Raw genomic sequence first — 25,826 nt, 5'->3', positions numbered from 1 at the left:
ATTATATCTTGGGTTCTTGCTTCCAGAATTCTATCCGCTTATTATATCTTGGGTTCTTGCATCCACCTTGCCAGGATGCTTGAAACGTGTATTTGAACACTGAACAAAGAAACCTAGTGGAGGGAAAGCGAAGGGGCTAAAATCCAGCCAAGCCCCCTGGGAGACTCTGAATTTACCCCAAAGAGAGGGTGGGTTTGTAATTCCTCTTCCCAGGGAACTCATTTTCTTGCCATTTGCAAAAGTGCTGCGTAGACAGGCAGCCCTTTGCTGGCGCTGCCGGAACTACATTCTGCTAGACAGTTTGAGGTCAGTGCTATCACTTGGGTCCTCCCCTCACGCTCAGCATTCATTGAGCTGACAAATAGAGAAGTAGCGTTGAACGCGTGCATATCAACAGGGGGAATCTGTCCAGTTTCCTGAGCTAGGGAGGGGGAGCATAAGCAGCGCGGTTTGCTATAAAAAGAAATGCGGGATGTCAGGAAATATGCGGGATACAGAAATGCGGGATACAGGGTAGTCTGGAAAAAAAGATGTGTCTTCAGACCCTAAGCCCGGAATGGCGTCCTCCATTTTGATTGATGCCACCATTAGCAGAGAGTACGCGCTATGCGGCTTGGTGTGTGAACCCAAGGTGTACACTTCTCTCAATACAGTTGCTCTCTTTAAGCCACCCAGGCACAGCCTGATCTGATATAAACCCCTTTTGTTGCAACTCATTGGCTAAGACCTCACCAACCACAAAACAATAGCTTTGAAAGAAGGATCAATTCAAGATTTGGGGATGGGGAAGCCACTTGCTGTCTCGGTGGACCTCAATGGGCAGATATTTTTTAAATCAACGTATGACATGATGATGATAATTATGAGGATAAATCTTTTTCTTTTCAAAGAAAAAATGGCTTTTCAGCACCAACTGGGCAGCCACTTCACGAACAATTGGGCACCCAAAGCATTGGAAATATTTCAGAAGAACAAATGAAGCAAAGGAGATCACAGAAAGCAGGAAATATATGGGTGCAATTTTGAGCCTAAATGAACATGCAGGGCCATGTACAAAATAACCGGTGAGATGTGAAAACTGACGTGGGCCCCTTTGATTTGAATCAACAGGGTGTGAAGGGCTCTTATTATCACAGGGAAACCTCAGTGCCAATGTGCCCTTGTCCAAATCCAGCCATCCACAGGCCAGGCTTTGGAGATACCCAAGCCCAGAGCTAAGGTGCATCCTGCTGTGGGGCTAGTGAGCTGTTTTTGAGGCCAATACTCTCACTGAAGATGGGTCGTATGTCTTCTTCCTGTCATTTTTCTCCTGGAAATGCTTCTTTCTCTTAGAAGCTTGAACTTTCTCTTGTAATGGGGGAGTTCCGCTCGGAGAAAAAGAGGTGGGCTGTGCTTTCACACTAAATGCAGAGAAATGAACATGGCACAACATGTGGACTAATCAGCCCTCCATTCTTTCAGATAACCAAGGCCAACAAAGACCAGTGCCCCTTCTAGCTCATTAAAAAAAAAAAAAAAAAAAAAAGACAGTGTTTCCAAACCCCCCAGCAGACCTAAAGATTTTCTCCAGAAGTTCTAAACTGAAAAGGGCTATAGATGAGGAACATGCTAACATGCTGTGCAGTCCTGAAAAGCATGTCTGTACATGTATTCATTTTGTATATGTAGAGGGGGGGTGTGCACCACAGCACGTATGCAGAGAGCAGAGGGCAAACAGCAGGAGTCAGTTCTGTCCTTCCACTATGTGGCTTCCAAGGATCAAATCTCAGGTCGTCAGGCTTGGCGGCAAGTGCCTTTATCTATGGAGACATCTCAGCAGCCCAGAGGCAGTTTTAAAGTAAGAATTATTTAGGGCTTACTTCTGGGTCACCTTAAAACGACCAGGAGAAAAACTGAGCCAGACCGTATAGTGAGGCAGGACTCTACTTTAGAATCTTAGTCTGCGTATGATTTCCCTATTCTTCTCTGCTTTCTTGACAGTCCTCGGGAGGCATTTCTTTTCCTTTTCTGGACAAAAGAGAAAGAGAAAGAAAATTCAAAGATGACAGCCCAAGCGGTGGAAAAGCTGTACGGAAGCACTTTCCACTGCGAAGTAGGCAGAAGACAGGGTGAGGTGGTTACTATACAGGGGGTGAGGGAAACGGGAAAAGAAATGAGATTTGTAGAAATCCTTCAACTAGAAAAGATCAAAAAGACTTTCCACCTTGAAGAATGAAGATGGAAGTGGAAGAGGCCTCCAGGAATTGACCCAGGATTGGGTGATAATCACCCAAGAGTCCTGGGCATCTTTAAGTCCCTCAGAATTGAAGGTGGGAAACGTGGACGCTGACAGAACAGTATGGTTGAGATTAAGAAAACCCGCCCCCATCTGGGCGTGGTGGCGCACGCCTTTAATCCCAGCACTCGGAAGGCAGAGGCAGGTGGATCACTGTGAGTTCGAGGCCAGCCTGGTCTATAAAGTGAGCTCGGGACAGCCAGGGATACACAGAGAAACCCTGTCTCAAAAAACCAAAAAAAAAAAAGAAAAGAAGAAAGAAAGGAAGAAAACCCGCCCCCAATCTAGGTGACAACAAAACAGAATCACTTTCCATGTTTCTTTCCTCAGAGCCCAAGTAGAGGGGGACACATTTCCAAGCTGCACTTGAGCTCGGTCCAGGACAAACTGGATCACTCTATCCCTAAAGAAACGGCTGGATGAGCCTGGCTAATGCATGCACTTAGACACTTAGCTAGCTGAGCAACTAAGATTGATCCAAATCCTTTTACCACAGCTCAAGGACACATGGAAAGGGAGGAGCATTGCCCTGCAATTGTTTTTATTTCTTGCAATTATAAGAAGTCCTATGCTAATATCTAAAGTGATTGGTGATACTCGTATTATTCTGTCTGGTGTTCGGTGTTTTTTTAATTGAACTAACGGGCCAGGGCAGGAGTGTGTGCGGACACATGTATGAACAACATCAAATCTATGGTGCGCAGTATTGCAGGAATGGACCCACAGCTCCACACGTCTGGTAGAACATGTGCTCACCCACGATGCCTAAATACAAAGCCTCGGCTCCTTATCTTCTCGCTGTGTTCAATGAGTGACTTGACCAGCTTTTAGTCAAGTCCCTAGAAGCTAGAACTATTGAAATTCCACCAACAATTGCATGAAAATGCTCCGGGCCTCCTCCTGCAGCATTGCCAGAACTCAAAATACTTAAGTCTAACTGGAGGGAGGGACAGAGAAAGTGGGAGAGATGAAAGAGAGAGGGGAGGGGCGCAGAAAAGAGAGAGTGGTGAATTGCTAGGCACTAAAACAGATGTGTTAGACTAAGTATCTATCCTTCATCTTATTGAACAATCTAATTCATTACATAATAAGTTAGGTGGTAATCATTTGCATTTTCCCCATAGTATATAATTTACATTTTTATATCAGGACAGATATGGGTCTATTCTAGAATCAAAATTCACATGAATCTGTGACATAACAAGTAAGGAACTGCTGTCCGTAGGAGCATAAGATTGGAACACGGTCTCAGGTTTCTAGAGCTATCAATTAATGTCCATGCTATTAGGGAACACTAACTGGGAAAAGTTAAGAATCACTAGCCTAAAGTTTGCAGAAAGAGGAATCTGGGAGATGCTAAGAGCTCGGTTTTTGTGACTGCACATGCTAGGGAAAGCAGCGCTGAGAGCTAAAGCCCCTTCAGCAGAGGTAGCTGCTGGATGTTACCACGCAGCATTTCAGGAAATGCAGAAGTGTGGACACTTGAACAGGCAATGTGTCTCAAGCTCAATAGTGACAAAATGCTACGAGAAAGGGTACAGTCTGGAGTCCATGCCACATAAATCCCTTAAAAACAAACGTCCATTAGTTGCCGGCATGTTTCAAGGAGCTCTACAAGACACTAATGGGTTCATCTCCAATCCTTGGTCATTAAGTGTTAGACATTTTTTAAAATAAAGACTTATGTATTTATTTATTACATATACAGTGTTTTGCCTGCACCTATACCTACCGGTCAGAAGAGGGCACCGGATCTCATTCATTATAGATGGTTGTGAGCCACCATGTGGTTGCTGGGAACTGAACTCAGGTCGTTTGGAAGAACAGGCAGTGCTCTTAACCTCTGAGCCATCTCTCCAGCCCTAGACATTTTTATCTATGCTATTTCTGGGGTTGGGGTGTCTTTCCTTTGTTAGCATCTTCCATTCCCCAGTTGAGCCTACCCCCAGCCTAAATTTAGCTCTCTTAATAATTCTGCGCCATCTCATGCCTTCAGCTGTATCCTTGCCCGCTCTCCCCTAGATGGCATTTACCTCACTGTCTCGGTTATTTATACTGTAATCAAGCCTGTGTCTTGGGTGGAATTTTAAAAATAATGTAAGGAAGATTACTTTGGATTAAATTGAAAACTTTAGTAATTTGATTTGCAGGAAATGAAGAACAAAGTGTCACCACCCAAGTGCTTTTAAATAAGTCATAATTAATTAAACATCCATCTATGTTTGGCTGCTCAATTTATGAGTAATTATGCAGAAAATGTAATTGCACACTGAAGTATTCCATTGCATCTTATTTATGCAAACCAGCAGTTGTGGGTTTTCTGGATTTTTGTTGTCACTGTGGTTGTTGTTAATACTGTGTGCACCTGTTGAAATTCTTGAGCTTCTGTAAAGACACATGTAATCCTGTGATTCTCTAGTTGTTCCTATTGAGAAACTGAAAAAACATATATAAAATTGTTTCCTCGTCTAGCCTATTTTTATTTTTAAAATATAGATCTGGGGATATAGCTCAGTGGTCATGACACGTGCCTTGAATATGGAAGGCCCTTGGTTCAAGCCACAGTACCACTAGAAAGTGCGTTTCTCTCCTTCCGCCCTCTACACTTGCTAAGAAATCACACTAGGCACATCTTTCCAGCTTCGTTTCTCCTATGGAATTGTGATATAGACTTTTTATTTTCTTGGAAGAGCCATAAAGCTCAGAGGGGTCATGAATGACCATCACATTTATGTCATCCCAGACAGGCTTCTTTTTTAATAACTCTAAGGGGAATGTGTAACCTTTTCTCCATCTTAAGATGCCTAATAAAGTGAATATCAAGGAAGCAGAGGAGATAAAACCAAATTTAAAACTTCCTCTGAGTAAGTCATGGGAATAGGAGCATTTATGAATATTTTCTCACTGAAGGGAAAAAGAGAGACAGAGACAGAGAGAGTACAGGGGTAAAAGTTTCCAAAGCTCTCATAATGTCTAACAACATTGCAACCACTTTATTGTGCTTCCCAGAATCCTCTATGGCAGCTTTACTACACATAAGTATGTGTTTTCTAGAGAATAAAATAAATATTAGCATCCTTTGTGGCCCAGTCACATACATGTGTCACCTAGAAGAGACGGTCCAGGCAACAAAAGCCAAGCTTTTCCAGCCTTTCTGCATGAAGAATCTACGATGCTATTGACAGTTCCCTATGACAGACTTCAAGGAAAACGCAGCTTCCCAGCTGTGCTGCAGGCAGGAAGCCCATGAGGCAGCAAATGCAATGGACATGTTTTTTTTTTTTAAAGGCTCTTCAAGCTCTGTCCCACCACCATACCCCCAATCCCCCTGGCCCCATTCTTCTTAAAAAAAAAAATCAAAACCAAGCCACAGCAGCTGGGGCCACCAAGTTATTGAGTTCAGGAATTCACCAGGACCTTACAATAAACTGTGAGCCAAAACTGAATTTGGGATACAGGAAGCCACAGGAATCTAGCTAGGCATGGAGTTGCTTGCCACTCTTTTTTTAAAAACTGTGTTGCTTGCTACTCTTCAGTAGAATAGGCCTGTCCTGACAAGCAGCTGTCCAGGGGACTCTAATGTAGACCCTACACAAAACTTCTTCATGATTCCCCTTTATCTCCTCTGCCTTTAAAATCTGTCCCAGCCTCCTCTGCTCCATAGCTTCTCTCTCCCACTGCCCCACCAAACTCAGCAGCCAGGACTCAGAACTGGTTTTCCTTGTTGTCCCCTCCCTGTTCTCAACACAGCTTCCTGGCTCTATATCACAAGGTCCCAAGAGCTGGGTCAACAAAAGCTAAACCCTTTTTTTTTTTTTAGATTTTCGAGACAGGGTTTCTCTGTTTAGCCTTGGCTCTCCTGGACTCACCTTGTAGACCAGGCTGGCCTCGAACTCACAGCGATCCGCCTGCCTTGACCTCCCAAGTGCTGGGATTAAAGGTGTGTGCCACCACACCCCAGCTACCAAACTCTATTTAGAGAGCTAAGGATGGGAATAAATTGGCTCTCCAAGATGGAAAAAGAAAACATAATAGTAACAGCAACAACACAACCTACCTTAGGATAGGTAGGACAAAGTAGAAGAAATAATCACTCAAGTTGATGAAGACAGCCTCCTTCTCATGTTTGGTTTGATCCCAAAACAAGTGTATTCAGATTGGCACCCTAGTGGCTTCTCACTGTCTTGCCTGTTACAATTACTTATTTACATCTTTTTTTTTTTTTTTTAGCATCGGTGCTCTTACTCTTTAGCCTCCATATGTCAGAGCCATCAGTAGCTATTATAGACATGACTAGACCCTGTGGAGTTGTGTGGTGTTCTACTTGAAAAAACTATGCCACAACCTCTGGGGCACTAGTAACATGGAATTAAAAGTCAGAAAAGGAGTGTGGCTTGCCTAATAGCAGTTGAGGAACATTTACTCCAACTTGCACTTAAGACTTGTTTAATTTTTCAATGATAATATTAGGAAAATCCATAAATACTAGTACTTATTGATGCAACATCACCATAGGAGAGGTCAAGAGTTTTTATTTGTTTTTTAAGACAGGGTCTCACTACTTGTAGTCTTGGCTAGACTGGAATTCACTAAGTAAACCAAGTTGGCCTTAAACTCATTAAGAACTACCTGCCTCTGCATCCCAAGCACTGGGATTAAAGGCGTGCACCACCACACCCATCAGTAGATAAAAAATTTACAACAACAACAACAACAACAACAAAAAATGTGTTAGTCTTGAACCTTTGAAAAGAGTTGTCTCTCATGGGGACACAGGGCACATTCAGAAAAGAAACCGAAATCTATGGAAGATGAAGTTTAACATGGGCAAAGGAAGTGGAATTCATAATAGTACAATATAATCAAAGTGAGCTAAAAGGATTGAGAAAATCATCAGAAGAGAGTGTTGAACCAGATGCCAGTAATGTGTGCAAGAAATGTGGAGCCTGTCTTTCGCACTGTTGCTGACAGGAAAATGGAAGAAGGCTGTTTGTCATTGTGGGGGATTAAACCATTTCCAAGGCCACCCAGAACAAACTAGAAGCAATGTTACTTTGATAATTCACAGGAATGCTCGCCAGTGACAAGTTCACACCTCAGAAAGAGAACCCCTTTGTGTCCCTAACCAAATGTATCTAATCCACACTTGTTTAACTGAGACAGCAAAAAAAAAAAATGCGTGGCACAGACATGGCCCTTAGCCCTTACCCTCCGGGGGATTATAGTCCAGAGCTGGCAAATTGGGCTTTGACGAGCCGGCAGCATAATTAACAGAGCTAATGATGAAGAATGGGTCTTCTGCCAGCCTCGCTGCCATCAGACAGAGCAATTTGTAGTCATCACTGAGCTGAGCTGAATTCAAATTGGTGACCCAAAGGCTGCACTGTCTGGGTGTTATTTTCAATCTTCTTGGCTATCCAATCTCCACAAGTTTCATTTTTCATTCTTACTGTGCAGTCATAGTCAACTACCAAAGGGAAAGCCTGCAATCCAGACGCACTAAAAATAGCATTCCTGCCACCTGAAAGCCAGGCTCAGATTTATGACAGTTTTAAAATTTGGTCCTTCGTCTTAAAGTTCAACAATCTATAGGAACTGCGCAAAGTAATGCCTACCAGGTCCTCGGAGCATGAAACACCAGAGCCTAGTGCAGTAAGCGATCAGGCCGTGGTGTGAGCCATTTACATGGGCGGAGAGAGAGCGCGTGTGTGTGTGCTCTTCGTCTGACGGGTTGACGTGCCTGTGTGTGTTTTCCACTTAATCAGCAGAATCATTAAAGCACTGAGGGCTTTGATGACCTCAATAAAGCGCATCTATTTCTGCAGAACCTATCACTATAAATAATTTAACCAACATACCCCCCCCAAGAGCCTATAAAACGAGGATGAATTATTCTTTCGTACTTACATCATAGACTACTCTGAGCTCAGCCAACGAGGAGACTCCAGGTTTAAAATGAGGGCAGATGATATCCAATAGTAAAATCCCCAAGTCAAGTGAAAAGCAGGTTACAAAAAGCATAATCCATTTTCTATTTTAAGTATGTGTGTGTATGTGTGTGTGTGTGTGGTGTGTGTGTGATGTCATACCATCAAAAAGTTCTGAGAGAACCACTTTACTATAGACAGTCAACAGGTTAATCATAGGGGTGAGTTGTAAAAGACAAAACAGTCACATTCTTTGACTTTTTGGAGTAATCTTGTCTTAGAAAATAAAAAGATTTCCATGCAGGAAATGCACACATGCACACGTGCGCACACATATACATATATGTAAACTGTATAAGGTTATACTGTATATATATAAACTGTACAAAGTTAGATCCATTTTACACCAGTGCAAATCAAGCTGACGTTTCTGTCTCTATCTAACTAAGAACATATCAGGAATGGAGTGGCATGACACTGGAACATTCTTAAAGACCAACTGCATTCAGGGAGATAATACAACTGATAGAAAGCAGAGTAAGAGAGAATTAACCTGGTTACGTGATGTGTGCATGGCCAGCAGTTCACACGACAATGTCCCAGGGACAGCGGCTGCTGAAAACTCTTACCTACAACTTAGGATGCTTCTGGACACACAGCAGACCTTTACTCTGGAAATGAGCAGGATGGGTGCTCGTCAGCCAGAAGTGGGACTTTAGTCACCTGAGAAGAAAGGACAGTCAAGGTTGGAAAGGCCTCTCTGAACAGCAGGCCAACAAGGCTCTAGTTTCTTTATAAAATTAGCATAACAATCAGGGATCAGAGCAGGTTACCACCCAGGCCTGAGGCTGGCAATGAGATTTGGCAAGGAAAATACAGCCAGGGAGACATGCCCCACACCAAAGTCCATAATGTCATCCTGAGTCCATCTATGATGCTGGTGAGGGGAAAAAAGCCATCTTGTCTTGTCAGCTCACTGAGTATTAAACTGTACATTTTCCTTTCTGTTCTTAATAATGATACTAAGTTATTTATCAATGCCTTATGCTTTTTAGCTTTTTTGGTTGGTTGGTTCGTTGGTTGGTTGGTTGGTTGGTTGGTTGGTTGGTTTTTCAAGACAGGATTTCTCTGTATAGCCTTGGCTGTCCTGGACTCACTTTTGTAGACCAGACTGGTCTCGAGCTCACAGCTGTCTACCTGCCTCTGCCTCCCAAGTGCGGGGATTAAAGGCGTGTGCCATCACCTGGAAAAATGCCTTATGTTTTATACTGGTCATTTATAGACTGAATATTAACACAGGCTGCCATCTTAGAATTTGATCACATTTGGCTATGAGCCTACTGGTTGAAATGTCAAATCCTTTTCCCCCAAATAGCTCCATGATAGTCAGAACCTCAGACCAGCCTGCCCACCTACTTAACCATAATGTATCTGAAATGGGATTCTAAGCCTGCAATAGAGTCCAGTTGCCATTTATAACAACATCCAAAAAAAGGAAATGTACTTCCAGATCCCACCAGAAATGCAGGGCGGGCACCCGTGAGGATAAATGAAGGGATTTTATGAGTCCTGGGATATGACAGCGGGGAGAGTCATTTGTCTCCTGGGATGTTTCTTTGGATGGATGACTATTTTGGTTTCAGAGTTTTGTGGTTCTGGGTATCAAACCTAGGCCCTTGCTCGTGCCAGATAAATATTCTACCATTAAACCACACTCCCCAAGCCTCAGCTAGGGCTTTTTAAATGTCATTTTGTTTTGCAGAGTTTTCTCCCCCAGCTCTTCTGAAGTAAGTGTGTGTGTGTGTGTGTGTGTGTGTGTGTGTGTGTGTGTGTGTGTGTGTGATAAAATAAAATATAGATGAGGCACAGAGTGTAGCAGTTTGATATAAATATGCCTTGTGTAGTTGGGGCTTCGTGGCTCATGACTGTGATCCCAAATGTAGGTTTGAAAGGCTGAGACAAATCTTTTCCCATAATCAAGTTAATAGCATGTCTATCACCTGACACAGTTACCATTTGGTGTACACACATGTGAGGTGACTCCTCAAGATCCATTCCTGTAGCCAACTTCAAATCCTCAAGACACCGTTACTAACTGCAGTCACATATTGTGTGTTAGATCTCCAGACATTGCTCATCATATACTTGAACTTCTGCATCCATTAACCAACATCTCTGCACTTCTTTACTACGTGCCTAGAAACCACCATTCTCTGTTTCTCCAAGTCTGAGTTTTAAGATTCTGTATGTAAATGGTTCTTTGCGGTATTACTCTCTCTGTGTCTGGGTAATTTCACTCAGTGTACAATCCTCACTGGAAAGACTTCCTTCTTTTCAGGACTGAATAATAATATTATCTTCCGTGTGTGCGTGCATGTGTCTATGTGTTGGAGTTTCCTTGTTCATTCATCAGTTTATTTGGAGAGTGCACATATCCAAATGCACTTATGTGCGTGTGCATCTACAAACCAGAAGACATCCTTGGATGTTGTTCTCCAAAAGTCAGTCACCTTGTTTACTGAAATAGAGGTCTGGGACTCATCAATTAGGTTAGGCTGACTGGCCAGTGACATCAGAGGATCCTCCTGTGTCCAGCTCCCTGGAACTGGACTTGTATGAAGAAGCTCAGGGTGAACCTCAGTTCCTCATGCTTTCAAGACAAGCACTTAGCTGACTGAGGCATCTCTCCTCTTTTCATCTGTTTATGGACATATTTTCTCCATACCTTGGGGACTTGGCTAATCCTGCAATGAATGTGAAGCACAAATATCTCTTCAGAATGCTGAGTAAATTTCCTTCAGATATACACTCAGAAATGACACAGATGAATACTTAGCAGCTCTCTTTTAATTTTTTGACAACTCCCTCATACTGTTCTTCCATAATGGCTATCTCACTATGCATTCCTATCAACAGTGAGCAAGGGTTCCCTTTGCCTGCCTCCTCAGCAGCATACTATTTCTTTCCTTTCTGATGACAGCCATCCTCACAGGTGTGGTATGGTAGCTGATGGTGGTTTTTACTCTGATTTGCTGCATAGTTGGTGATATTGAGAGCCTTTTCACAAAACACTGGCCATTTGTAGGTCTCCCTTAGAAAAATGCCTATTGACACCTTTACCAGTTACTTAGTTGTTATTTGGTTTTCTGATGGAAGATTATTCTTACATAAATTCCATACATTTACATAATGTATATATATGGAATATATATATATATATATTAGGTTATTTATCTATATGAGTGTTCTATCTGCATGTATACCTGCAAGCCAGAAGAGAGCATCAGATCACATTACAGATGGTTGTGAGCCATCACCTGGTTGCTGGGAATTGAACCCAGGACCTCTGGAAGAACAGCTAGTGCTCTTAACCACTAAGCCATCTCTCCCACGCAGAATTCCTTATATTTTTAAGATTATCCCATTATCAGAGATACAGCAGTGCTATCATTAATTTAGGTGTCAATTTGGTTAGATTGATGAATCTAGATAGCAAATGAACAATATTTCTGAAAAAGGCTCGCATGTATATGGGGTGGGCTGAGCTGCAAAGATCTCTCTTTGATGACATTGGGTGTCACCCAATCAACCAGAGACAGAGACTCTGAACCAAAACTAAGGGGAAAGTGAGTTCCTCCCCCCCTTTGGTGTGTGTGTGTGTGTGTGTGTGTGTGTGTTTGTGTGTGACTAAAGCCCCTGTTCTCTATATATCTATCTACAACTATTGGCATATGGTTCCATCTCTCTAAAAATATTACTATTTAAAACTTGTAAATTGAGAGCCTGGCATGGTAGTACATGCCTGTTATACCAGCACTCTGAGAGGCAGAGCCTGGCAGATCTCTGTGGGCCAGCCTGGTCTACAAAGTGAGTCCAAGACAGTGAAGGCTACACAGAGAAATCCTGTATCTAAACAAACAAACAAACAAATGTAGCTGGGTGTGGTGGCACATACTTTTAATCTCAGCACTCGGGAGGCAGAGGCAGGCAGATCATTGTTAGTTCAAGGCCAGCAGCCAGCCTGGTCTACAAAGTGAGTCCAGGACAGCCAAGGCGAACACAAAGAAACCCTGTCTCAAAAAACCAAAACCAACCAACCAAACAACGTTTGTAAATTGCTTTCCATTCAAGGTGTTCATTTTTATTTTATTTTGTTGATTTATTTTTCTATACAGCACTTTGTAGGGGGCTAGAGAGAAGGCTAAGATCTGCGTCCACTGGCTTGTCCTCTCTGTTGACCTGTAAGAGCTTCACAATTTCAAGTCGTATGCTGAAGCCTTTAATCCACTTTGAGCCCATATTTGTCTGTAGCATCAGGTAAGGGCTCAATTTCATACTTTTTAAAGTGTATAGCTAGTCTCCACCCACAAATCATACTGATAGCTCACTTGTTTATTTATTATGAGACTATCCATTCCCGAGTGGGTACCTTCAGCCTCTTTGTCAGGTTAGTTTGCTGTCTGTAAGTAACTTGTCCCTTCCCAGATTAGCTGCACAAGGCATTGAATGCACTCCTCCCCTCCCATCAGCCCCCACGCACTCCCCTCACTTGTTGCTGAGCATCAGTTCTGATCACAGCTTCGCTTCTCTCTTTTCTCCTGGAGGGGAGTCCCTGCTCTCCTTACGTATTCCTTTCATTGTCCTCAGAGGCTCTTGAGACATCGCAGTGGTTCTCACCTTCCTAATGCCACAACCCTTTAACACCGTTCCGCGTCTTGTATTGGCCTCTGACCGTAAGATTATTCTCATTGCTATTTCATAAGTGTGCCTTGGTTACTGCTATGAATTGTGACGTAAATATCTGTGTTTTCTGATGGTCTTAGGTGACCCCTGTGATGAGTCTTTTGGCTCCACAAAGGGGTCAAAACCCACATGAGAACCATTGATTTATAGTATATTAGTTTGCTATGGCTGCCATTGCAAACTACTCGAAGTCCAAGAAGAAGTTAGGTTTGGTTCCACACCTCTCTCCCCCTTTCCCTCCCTCCCTTCCTCCCTCCCTTCCTCCTGTGTATATAGAGGGCCTCCTATCACTGTGTGCTCACATGGCCTTTCCCTAGAGTGCCTTAGTTTACCCGTCTTCTTTATAATCACTCAAATTAATTTAGAATCTACCTTAATGGTTACATTTTAACTTAACATTTAACTTTATATGCTCTGTCTCCATTCTGGGTACAGGTGGTTAGCTTTTGAGTGATAAAACTTGGGCACAATTCAATCCATAACAGTAATGAAGTTAGTGATAAAGTTAGTCATGAAGAACAAATGAAAACGGTGTGCCTTTCCTCCTCTGAATGTGTCACCGGTCTTTGGGAGGGTTCGTAAGCCCCCACACAAATTTAACATCTGCCACTTCAAGCCTATCAGTTCTGAGAAACTATAAAAGAAGTGGATTAAAGCGACCAGGTTCTGATGGTAAACCACAGGGTCACTCTGGTTTCCCTTTTCCCGGCTACGCTCAGGCCAAATCCAGAGACAAAAGTTCACATCCTCAAAAGCTGCACCAGGAAGATTCCACAGCTCAGAAAGCCTGCCCTTGTGCCAGAAGACCAAGCCTCCCTGGGTCTCAGCCCGACTGCCCAGTCCATACCATTTTAGACTTACAAAGCCTTTCCACAGTTGGCATGGGCCAATTCCTCAAAATAACCTTCCTTCTCCTTCCTGTGTGCATGCATGTGTGAAAGCCACATGTTCTACTATGCTGGGGAAACCCAGGATATATTAAATCCATCAATTTGCTTTATATTTAATTTATATTACATTATATTTAACATAAATTATAACTTAATTTATAATAAATCCATCAAAGCACACACACACACACACACACACACACACACACACACACACACACGAGCCACCAGCCAAAGAAGAAGCTTGCTCTGCCTGGCCTTCCTGGGTTTTACTTCCTGAATGGGAAACAGGATCTAGAGTCAATGAAGACGTTGAAAAGACAACCCATTTCCCACTGAGGGCTTTTGGGATTAAAAAGCCTGAAGCAGGTTCGGTGTCTCCACAACTCTAACCTGAACGCCCCCCTTTGTAAGGCAGCCCCCTCTGCTGCGGTTTAACACTGGGACTATGTACCATCCAAGGGTAGACGGAAGCACCTCGGGTTAGGCAGCTGCAGCCACAATTGGTGGGACGATTATTCCCCAGTGAACAAAGTTTCAGGAAGCAGAGTGAAGGAGACAGCGAGCTGCGCTCAGACGGCAGGCAACCCACCCATCCTGCTCACGCAGGCTGCCAGCCACATTTGCTTGCCCAGCTGGTGTAACTTCCAGAACAACCGGCCTCGGATCTCATCCTGTGCAAATGACAAGTGATTGAGACGTCTGCTTTTGCCTTTGGATGATTCCCCCGAAGAAGAAAATGCCACCCATGTGGTGAGGAGCAGGAATTCGGTCAAATGCAGAGAACAGAACTTCAACTTCGGTGGGGAGCAGAGGGAAGGGTCTCCAGGATTCATTATACATCTGTGCTCATTTTCCCTAACAAAAAGCAGTGCAAAGGCACACTGGAGTCAAACGTGAGACACATCCAAGTTCAAAAGGACACCGGGTTTCGTGAGTTCTTTCATAACTCTCCCCATCACAGAAGCTGGGGACCATGACAACCAACAGCATCTAGGAGGCTCAAAGAAAAGAGGTAGAGACTGAAGAGTGCACTCAGCAACTTGCTCCCCAGCAATGGCGGGAGTGTTGGGCACTGTCCTGGTTAGCTTCTTGTCAACTTGACATGAGCTAGAGTCAATAGGGAAGGAACCTCAATTGAGACTATACCCCAACCAGACTGGCCTGTGGGGCATTTTCTTAATTAATGACTGAATAGGGAGGGCCCAGCCAGCTGTGAGTGGTGCCACCAGTAGACATGTGGTCCCGAATGGCGTTAAGAGAGCAGACTGGGAAAGCCACGGAAATGGAACCAGTAAGCAGCATCCCTGTTATAGAAGTTTTGCTTTACGATATGTAAACATGTTTTTGTTTTAATCCCAGGTGTGAGATATGGGGGCTGCTCCGGTTTGTCCACAGCTGATCATTGCCTCATGAAAGGGCACGTGCTCTTTGTCGGTGGGGAACTGCCTCATGTGGGGTGGGGTGGGGTGGGGGCGGGGGGCGGGGGGCGGGGAACGGCCCGGGGGCGTGGCCTTTGCCAGTGAAAAGAAATGCCAGACCCAGAGAGAGACTGGGGAATCTCTTCTGAAAGGAGAAGGCTGCTGCTCCTGGTTGCTGTGGATACAGTGTAACAAGAAGTCTGAGATACCCTGAAGCAGAGATTGGTACTGCCCCCAAAGAACCCAACCAACGACCCTAAATAGCAAGAGTAGCCAAAAAGAACTACACCCTTTCTCTCAGTAACCTTCTTTCCTCCTACCTGGTGTTGGGATATTGGAAGGGATTGGGGTGGAGAAGGGAAAGAGGCATAAGAAAGCTAAAAAATACATTTTAAGAGTACACCTACGCTCCTCCGGGACTTCTGTTTCAGGGCCGCCTACCTCCAGGGTCCTGCCCTGGCCTCCTTCGATAATGGACTGTGATGTGGAAGCAAAGCGAACCCTTCCTCTCCAAATTGCTTTCCGCCATGAAGTTTCATCGCAGCAACAGAAACCCTGACTAAGACTGGCACAGTGAGAGAAACAGAGAGAGAGGTACAAGGGAGACGGCGGCTAGCCTGGCAGCAGAAGGTAGAGGGTCCTTGGTGAAGCGAAGGATTCCACAGGCCACGGTAGCCTTGCCTTCACTTGAGGAAGACCCAGGTGTAGGAGGGGGACACAGAGGCGGCACTGTCCTGCAGGTGTTCTCAGCCAATTGTCGTTAACACTCCTGGCTTATTAGCGCTGCCCAAGGCAGAGTGAACAGCGGTGAGGACGGCGCAGAAACCTAAATCACTTCCCTGAAACCGACAGGAAGAGAAGCCTCGCATGCTGTAGCAAAAAGACAAATTTTTTTACATAGCCAAGTTATCACGGTGCACTCTGATCAGAACGGCTCTAAATTTAACACGTGTACATTTCCTGCTGACGGTGTTATTTAATAAGGCCTAAAGTAAAATTGAAAGCGAAAGCAAAGTGTGTCTTGTGAAGTATTTATCTTCAGTTCCTGACTGAAGAGATAAATTTAGTAGTTGTTTCTCAGGTAACTAAACTTTGCTGTCTGACTTAGTTTTTTATGTATTCAATTTGCCTTTAAACCTGGATTCTGTGCAAAGTTCCATAAAGGCTTTAAAATATGGGCTTTATTAGAGACGTGAAAGCTGAGAAAGCAGGCATATTTTCTTCTTATTAACTCATCGCACAATACTAGGGCTGGGAATGGAGATTTAGGATGCTTGGATACCCAAATTGGGAAGAGTCAAGGCCAAGTAACTGTGTCTTTCCATGACCCTGAAACTAAACGAAGAACAACCAAAAAAAAAAAAAAAGACCCTCTGGTTTTGGAGTTGAATCATGTAATATTTCACATGAAAAAGGTCTTTGGTGCAAAGACTTCCTTCAGAGGTTTACGTTTGTGTCCTAGCTCACCAGCTGATTGGGTGTTTTGGATTTGGGTTTGTCTTGCTTTGCTTCTTTTTGGAAGCAGGGCTTTATTTTTGCTTTTAAATCCCTTTTAAAAGATTTCTTTAGGGGGTCACGGAGATGTCTCAGCAGGGAAAAGAAAAGAGCTTGCCTCAAAAAACCCAACAACCTAAATTCAATCCCTGGAACAGACACGGAGTTGAAAGGAGACACCCGACTCTACCAAGTTGTCCTTTGACCACCGCACACACCCTCAAGTATGTACTGTACACATCCATACACACAGGCGAGCTATGAGTGCACACAGTCAGGGTAAGCAAATAACAGCACAGTGCAATGCAGACTGTATGACACGGGCGCGGCGCAGCACTCCACGCCAGAGGCGCCTTGGCCATTTGACCAAACTAACTAAAATGGGCAGGCCCCATGCTTTGGTCTGCATGATTTCCTGCCTTTAATGTAATAGGAGCAACTTCTAAAACACTTTTCACTGAAAAGACCTTGCAAATGACACTTTCTTGAGATTAGATGAGAGAAGAGGTGACCCAGTGCCTAAAGGCTACTAATTTGCAAATGCCACACCCCTCTGATTCCCACGGGACCATGTGCTAAAAAACATGGCTGATTCTTCCTACTTAGTAAAGAGGAGGAAGTCTTTTAGTGTTGCACAGCCCTGAGTGCATGACTTTCCTCTGCACAGCTGCTGCATGCACCTCCCAGTTGAAACCAGCCTGCTACTAACGGCCAGAATTACCTTGAAGATCACATCTCCTAAAGGATGCCCCACCACCACCAATAAAATGTTGTATACATATGTGAGATTGTCAAAAATAAACAAAATGCATTTGTTTAACAAAAAATCTGCAGGGGCTGGAGAGATGGCTCAGAGGTTAAGAGCACTGGCTGCTCTTCCAAAGGTCTCGAGTTCAACTCCCAGCAACCACATGGTGGCTCACAACTATCTGTAATGAGACCTAGTGCCTTCTTCTGGCATGTAGGTGTATATATGCAGGCAGAACACTGTATATATAATATATAAAATTTTTAAAAAGATGACAACATATAAAACAGTGTTCTAAAAAAAGAAAGAAAGAAATCTGCAGCCAGGCATGGTGGTGCATGCCCTTAATCCCAGCACTCAGGAGACAGAGGCAGGAAGATAGCTGTGAGTTTGAGACCAATCTGGTCTACAAAAGCAAGTCCAAGACAGCCAGTGCTACACACAAAAAAAAACCCTGTCTAGAAAAGCCCCCCCATAAGGAAGGAAGAAAAGAAAAGAAAAGAAATCTGTAGTGGTACATACCTTTATAGCAGGAGATCTCTATGAGTTTGAGGCTAGCCTGGTATACATACAGGCGAGCCAGAGACCCTAGTCTCAAGAAGAAGAAGAAAGCTGTATGCCCACGAACTCCTCAGGACAATTCACAGAAAAAATATGAATATCTGAACAGCTGAGAGCATATGACAAAAAAGGGAGACTGCATTATTAAAAAAAAAAAACAACTGTTCTAATGGCTCCAAAATAGCAAATATTTTTGAACCACCAAATGCTGACAAGGCTGAGTAAAATATACTTATTCTCATCACTCTCTTGTGGAAACTGTGGTGGGAAGGACAAGCAAATATAACTGTATTTGTGCGGATCTTTAGAGACGCGGATGCTAAAACTGGATTGAACACATGAGGGGAAGATTCCGTGTGAGAGGAAGTGGAAGGAGACCAGGAAGGGAGAGGGAGCTGCCTGCCCCTCCCCACTAACAGTCTCACACCAGGACAAGTGGAAGAACCTGGCGTCCAGTCTAAGGTGGCCATCACAGCAGCCCTGTGTCCCTGGGGCAGTGGCCTGTCTCCCTACTGCAGTCATGTCAGGTCATCGACTGGAATCGGTGTGACCTTCATCAGGTCCTGTGTCTGTGGAGGATGATGAGGCACATCTATGTGACTGTTATGCTCATTATTTTTTTTTACAATGTTGGCAATGTTCAAAGATGTAAAAAATTATTTCGGGGGGGGGGGAGGGCAGCCAATGAGATACCTCAGCTGGTAAAGGCTCCTCCTGCCAAACTCAGTCACCTGACTTTGAGACCCACATGGTCAAAGGGGAAAACTGGTTCCTGCAAATTTCCCTCTGACCTCCACACATGAACGATGGCATTCGTGTGCATGCATGCGTGCATGTGTACATATGCATGCTGAATAAATAAATTTTTTAAAATGAGGAGATGGGTGGGCTGGTGAGATAGCTCAGTTGCTTTAAAAAAAAAAGTTGCCATACTACCCACATAAGAAGGGAAGATGCAGCCAGGTCGTGGTGGTACACGCCTTTAATCTCAGCACTCGGGAGGCAGAGGCAGGCAGATCTGCTGTGAGTTCGAGACCAGCCTGGTCTACAGAAGGAGTCCAGGACTACGCAAGAAACTTTGTCTTGAAAAACAAAAAAAAAAAGAAAAAAGAAAGAAAGAAAGAAAAGGAGGAAAGAAAGAAAGAAAGAAAGAAAGAAAGAAAGAAAGGAGGGAGGACGCTATTAGAACTCAGGTGTTTATCTTCAACACTCGGGGGCAGAGTTGGGGCCCTGTGGCTTGTAAGCCAACAGTACTGCCCATTGATGAGTTCTAGGTTCTGTAAGAGACCCTGTCTCAAAAACATAGAGAATGATAAAGGAAAACATTAAACACACACACACACACACACACACACACACACACACACACTTTTCCCTTATCCAGAAAATAATTGGCCAACATCACTAGATTTTTTTTCCTCCAATGAAAATAATCATACTATAAACTAAATCTTACTTACTCTTTAAATTAATGCTGCAATCTGTCACTTGTTTGATGCATAACATCTGCCCCTGAGAGATGACTAAATTAATTTGAATTCAAATGAGAACAAAATTTCACTGAGCCACAGTTTGGCCACAGCTAGGGCAAAGCAGAATTCTGGATGCAGATTCTCAGCATGTGTAACTCAGAAACAAATTGTGACTTGGAATAATTACCTCGTAAATCAAGGTTTACACTCATTGAAGAGTGCAGTGGCAGGTTGCTGGCCTTATTCTTAGACCATTCAACAAACGTACATTGAGCAAACATCTACTGTTGGCAAATATTGTGAATTACTATCAATGTCTATTCTCTCTTCCATAATAGCAGAACCTTTATTTATCCTGAGTGGCAGTGTGCCTAGACTCAAACAATAAGTCATGTTAGTAAATATATCCGTGCCTATTTTTTTTTCACTTTGCTAGACACTAAATGCTCTAATCTTCCTCTTGCAGCTAAGCATGACTATGGGCCTTGATTAGTGGTCCACACCTGTGATCTCAACCTCCAGGAGGCTAAGCCTGGAGGGTTATGATAGCAAAGATCCCCAGATCCCCTGCCCTACCAGCTACATATGGAGACGTTGACTCAAGGAAAAACTTTACTATGGGTCCCAGTTATTATGAAAAAGATATAAAGAGGAGTTTATTGGGTTGTGTCTAAGAAGGCTGTAAAAGAGATAGGGTTAAGAAGCATTGTCTGGCCGGGCGGTGGTGGCGCACGCCTTTAATCCCAGCACTCGGGAGGCAGAGGCAGGCGGATCGCTGTGAGTTCGAGGCCAGCCTGGTCTACAAAGTGAGTCTAGGACGGCCAAGGCTACACAGAGAAACCCTGTCTCGAAAAACCAAAAAAAAAAAAAAAAAAAAAAAAAAAAAAAAAAAAAAAGAAGCATTGTCTGCTTCTTTTTCCCTAATGTGGGTGTCAGCTATGGAGCAGGAACAACAGTCTCTAGATCATGAAGAACCACACATAAGGAAGAGAAGTCATCACACTGAAGATGACAGACAGAAGGTGCTATCACTTCCTGAGATTATAAGCCCATGATAGAACTAGGAAACTCGGAAACTCATGCAGCCAGGCAGTGGTGGCCCATGCCTTTAATCCTCAGGAGGCAGAGGCAGATGAATCTCTGAGTTCGAGGCCAGCCTGGTCTACAGGGTGAGTTTCAGGACAGCCAAGGCTACACTGAAAAACCTTCTCTTAAAAAAAAAAAGAAACAAACAAACAAACAAACAAACTCAGGAGTATGGAATGCCTGAGAGTGTTAATTAGGCAGTAAAACAGAACCAGTAAAAATCAAGTACTAGGAATCCCAAAGTGTGCTGAGGGCCCATGTGAGTAGAGCCTTTCTCACTCGAAGGTGGTTACAGTGTAAGCTGCTGTAACTTTTTTTGGAGGGCAACTTAGTAACATCTATCAGCAATTAAAATATGCAGATCCTCCAAAATAGTAATTCCACTACTGGGAAACGTTTCTACGGAAAAATACAGGTGCAAGAAGACACACACACAAGATTATTTATCAAAGTATTGTTTGAGGTAGCAAAACATTAGACTCAACCTAAATACAAAACTGGAAAAAAATTATTTATATATGCATACAGTAAAAGACAGCTATTCAAGTAAATAATAAAGTATGAAAAACATGGAATGATGTGGAAAGATGCTCACTGGGTAGAAATTCTTAAGATAGAAATAATGTAGCCAGGCATGGTGGCACAAGCCTTTAATCCCAGCACTCAGGAGGCAGAGGCAGAGGCAGAGGCAGGCAGATCACTGTGAGTTGGAGGCCAGCCTGGTCTACAAAGTGAGTCCAGGACAGCCAAGGCTGCACAGAGAAACCCTGTGTCGGAAAAAGAAAAAAAAAAGAAAAACAAAACAAAAAGATAGAAACAGTGTATACTATGATACTATTTTATTAAAAATTAAGATATAAATTAGCATGGAAGACAAGGGATAGAAATGTTCAGATTCAAAGTTGCCCCAAAACGACCATTTCTAGGCACATTCTAACACCTAAAGTGAATAAAAGCACTCCTTAGTTCTTACCTCTTTCCCCGTCCTGATACTAGACACACACACACACACACACACACACACACACACACACACCAAACAGAAAAGTAAGAGGGGATCTGGGCCTGGTAGAACAGGCCTTTACTCCCAGTGAGCAGATCTCTGAGTTTGAAGCCAGCCAGGCTACACAGAGAAACCCTGTCTTGAAAAACAAACCAACAATCCTTACAAAGAGTAAGGAAGAAGAGACATCAAACACTCAAAGCAGTCACTATCAAGGTATAGGAATTGTAGCCTGGGTCTCTGGAAGACAAGAGGAGACGATATAAGTAACATTGTGTTAGAGAAGCAAGGAACTCTGGGTTTGTTCGAGAACTGGAAAAGCCCAAGGAGGGATGGTGCAAAGCTGCGTTCCTGAGGGCGGCTGGAGGGTCAGTATGACGTCAAAGTCTTGCCAGCAATGTATGCTACAGACTGTGCTTTTGAGCCCAAGGCTGGCTCCCCATCTACCCTACAAGGATCCATCCCATTGCTGCCGCCTGGTCTCCCTTCCCTCCTTCAACTGGGCAGTGTGCTCATGAAATCTCCTCCACCCCCAATAATAATAGTTTCATTGGAAGGTCTCAAAGAGATTTTGTTGCTTTAAAAAAAATGTGCAAAGTATAACAAATAATATATGTTATTGTTAGGCAATAGAATGCATGTATTTCCCTTTTACGGTGTAGTATTGTTGCATGTATTAACACATCGCTCTCAGATCTTGATTATGAACTCGGCCACTAAATGCCAACCTGTCCGTCTTTTATTGCCAATCAGTTTTCTAAATTCCCCTTCCAGCCATCGCCTCTCTAGCTCAGCTCCTTTCAGTTTGAGTTATGATGTTATCACCAATGGGGAGTATTAGCTTATAGATAGACTCATTAGAGTTGGGAGCAAGCTTCGGGCCTGTCTCTCCCATCTCCATGTCTTCTTCATTCACCCAGAGCCATTTCATAACTAAAGTCATTGAAGCTGAAGGGAGGGGCAGACAGAAAGTTGTTTGTGTGAGTGCGGGGGCTCCCAAGAATAAAAGCAAGGGCTGGATACAGATGAGATTCGACAAGTCAGTGGAAGCAGAGATGAGGTTAAGTAGATACTAACAAAAGAGCTAGTGCTAAGGAATTATGGGAAAGGGGTGTGGTCTCCCGCGGGATGGCTATTCTTGGTGCTCAACTTGACTACATTTGGAATTAACTAAAACCCAAGGGGCTGAGTATACCCATGGGAGTTTTTTCCCTTCCTTCTGTCCTTCCTTCCTTCCTTTCTTCTTTTATTTTCCTTTCTTTTTTCCTTTCTTTCTTTTCTTTCTCTATTTATTTATTCACTTTACATCCCAACCGTAGCCCCCTCCCTCCTCTCCTCCCAGTCCCATTCTCCCTCCCTCTCCCCCCTACTCCCCTCCCCTACTCCTCAGAAAAGGGAAACCCCCAATCCCACCCCAGCACATCAAGTTGCATCAAGACTGAACACATCATCTTCCACTGAGGCCAGGTAAGGCAGCCCCCTGGGGGGGGGGGGAAGTGATGGAAAAGCAGGAAACAAATTCCATGTCAGAGACAGCCCCTGCTCCACTTACCTGGGGACCCACATGAAGACTAAGCTGCCCATCTGTGTAAGAGGCCTAGGTCCAGACCATGCATGGTTGGTGCTTCAGTCTCCATAACCCCCTGGGCCCAAGTTAGTTGAGTCTGTTGCTCTTCTTGTGGAGTTCTTGTCTCCTCTGGGTCCTTCTATCCTTTCCCCACCCTCTTTCACAAGGCTCCCTGTGTTCTACCTAATATGTGGCTGTTGATTCTCAGCATCTATTCCTATCCGCTGCTAGGTGGGGCCTCTCAGAGGACAGCTATGCTAGGCTCCCGTCTGCAAGCACAGAAGAGTATCCTTTAGAGTGTCAGGGGTTGGCTCTTTCCCATGAGGTGGGTCTCAGGTTGGGCCAGGCATTGGTTGGACATTCCCTGAGGAAGTTTTCTGAATTCAATCATGAAGACCTAACTTTAATACGGATCTTTTGAGGTGAGAGGATTCACACTTGATCTGAGCCACACTTTCTGCTGGCAGCTGCTGTAAGGAGGTGGAAGAAGGCAGTTCTCTCCTTGCCTGCTTGCTTGATCCTCAAAGGCAAGTTCATTCTTCACTTGACGTGAGAACCTACTTCTTCAGGATTCTGATGTATACTGAAGACAGGCTGAGACACCCAGCCTCACTGACTGAACAACTACCAGATGCTTGGACTTTCCTTTGGTAGACAACCATTGTTGGATTACCTGGGTCATAGCCTGTAAGCCACTCTAAAAAATCCTATATACATATATACTAAATATATATGTATAAATTGTTTTCTATAAAATATATGTATGTTTGTGTATATATGTATATATACATGTACACACACATATGTATGTATACACACATATGTATATGTTTGTGTATGTGTGTGTGTGTATATATGTGTATATATATATATATATACTGATTAATATACCATGTGAAATAGAAATATTCTTCTCCACCACTAGAGCAGAAGAGGAAATGACCTCAAATGATAAGACTTTGTGGGAAGGAATATCATCAGTACATCTATCAATAAGGACTTTTAGTCATAATAGACACTAACCACCTGAGTAATTAATATAGAAATGTACTGAAAGATATTTGGTCAGCTGCTTATTCTCCAACGGGCCCAGAAAATCCAGCATGGAAGTCACACTACCAAAACAATCTTCTCAATCTCACCGCACAGAATTGATCTTAAAAAGACACTAGCCAGGCCTGGCGGGGCATGCCTGTCATCTCAGCGCTTAAAGATAGATGCAGGAGGGTCATGAGTTCTAGCCCAGTCTGGGCTGCGCAGTGAGAAACAGAGGAGGGATGGTCTGAGGGAGGAAGAAGAGGAGGGGAGAGAAATGGCAGAGGGAGAGAGGAGAGGAGGGGGGACAGCAAGAAATGAATCTGGAAGGGAAGGAAAGGAGAAGAGAAGCAAGTGAGGAAGAGGAAGAGGAAGGCAGGAGGGAAAGGAGTGGGAGACTGAGTGGGAATGAGGAAAGGGGTAAAAGGAGGGAGAAGAAAGCGCAGAAGTAGAAGGGGAGACATAGACGAAGCGAAGAGAGGGAAAAGAGGAAGGAGGGAGAAACGGAGGGGAAAGAAATCAGTGTCTCGTGGTTGCGCACCACTCGGGAGGCAGAGGCAGGTGGAGCGCTGTGAGTTCGAAGCCAGCCTGGCCTAGAAAGCAAGTCTAGGACAGCCAAGGCTACACAGAGAAATCCTGTCTCGGAAAAAAAAAAAAGAAAGAAAGAACGAAAGAAAAAAGAAATCAGTGTCTCAGCTGAGGGACATTTTACTTGGCTCATACTGCCAACACCAAACACCGGAGACAGGAGTGCTGCCATCGCCACGGGTGGCAGCAGCAGCACCAACTGCTCCTGGAACCACGGAGCTGCCGGCCCTGACACCAGCAATGGCTTCCTGGTGGCCCTCCCTCCATTGACTCCACATTCTTTTTTTTTTTTTTTTTTGGTTTTTTTTGGTTTTTTTTGAGACAGGGTCTCTCTGTGTAGCCTTGGCTGTCCTAGACTCAATTTGTAGACCAGGCTGGCCTAAGACCAAGTCCTGTACAGATGCCTTTGTCTGGCAGAAGCCAGCCACATCTTGAATTCAGGGAGGCTGAAAGGGCCCCTACAGCGGATGGCAGCAAAGGAAAGCAAAGAAATGTCATCTGCAGGGGGATTGACGAGAGAATGAAGGGTTTGACATACCAGGCAGTCCCTTTGCACTACAAGGTGTTCTGTGAGGCTGAGGAAAGCAAGGCCTTCGGTCCTAGCTAAATGGGGGCTAGGGTTCAATATGAAGGGAGCGGTGAGGGAGGAACAAAGTCGGGTTTTAATGGTTTTTTTCCCCCCTTAAACTTTTTTTTTTTTTTTTTTTTTTTGAGTAAAGTATTTGTAACTTGGATGGTGGAGGTTTTTGTGAACGGCGGTTCTGTAAAGTATCAGTTTGATCGAGCGAGACAGTCCTCCCTTTCCTGATCCGCGTGGCCACACTGGGCTAAATGTTTCCTCAGCATCTTTCTTAGATGATATAGTTGGAGTCACGAATGCTGGCCAATGTGTATTATCACTAGGCGCAGATTACAGTGAATAACCAACCAGCCAATCGACAAGCAGGAAGCACACCCTTGTCTAAAGAAAGCTTAATGTAAAGAGATACAAAAGGAGGTCAACCAGGAGAGCCTCC

The 25,826-nt window shown here is 43.9% G+C and overlaps 1 long non-coding RNA gene across 1 annotated transcript in view; it reads right to left on the bottom strand.

Moving 5' to 3' along the window:
* LOC311608980 overlaps positions 1–8,902 on the bottom strand; it is a 153,830-nt gene extending 144,928 nt beyond the window's left edge. The window contains exon 1 of the long non-coding RNA XR_014783209.1: positions 8,832–8,902. This is a non-coding gene — a long non-coding RNA (uncharacterized lncRNA). The remainder of the gene's footprint in view (positions 1–8,831) is intronic.
* Between the last annotated feature and the right edge of the window lie 16,924 nt (positions 8,903–25,826).

The sequence above is a fragment of the Acomys minous genome (genome assembly GCF_964271855.1).
Source record: "Acomys minous genome assembly, chromosome: 11".
NCBI classification, from domain to species: Eukaryota; Metazoa; Chordata; class Mammalia; order Rodentia; family Muridae; genus Acomys; species Acomys minous.
The sequence above is the reverse complement of the archived record's forward strand: the minus strand, read 5'-3'. Positions and strand labels throughout refer to the sequence as shown.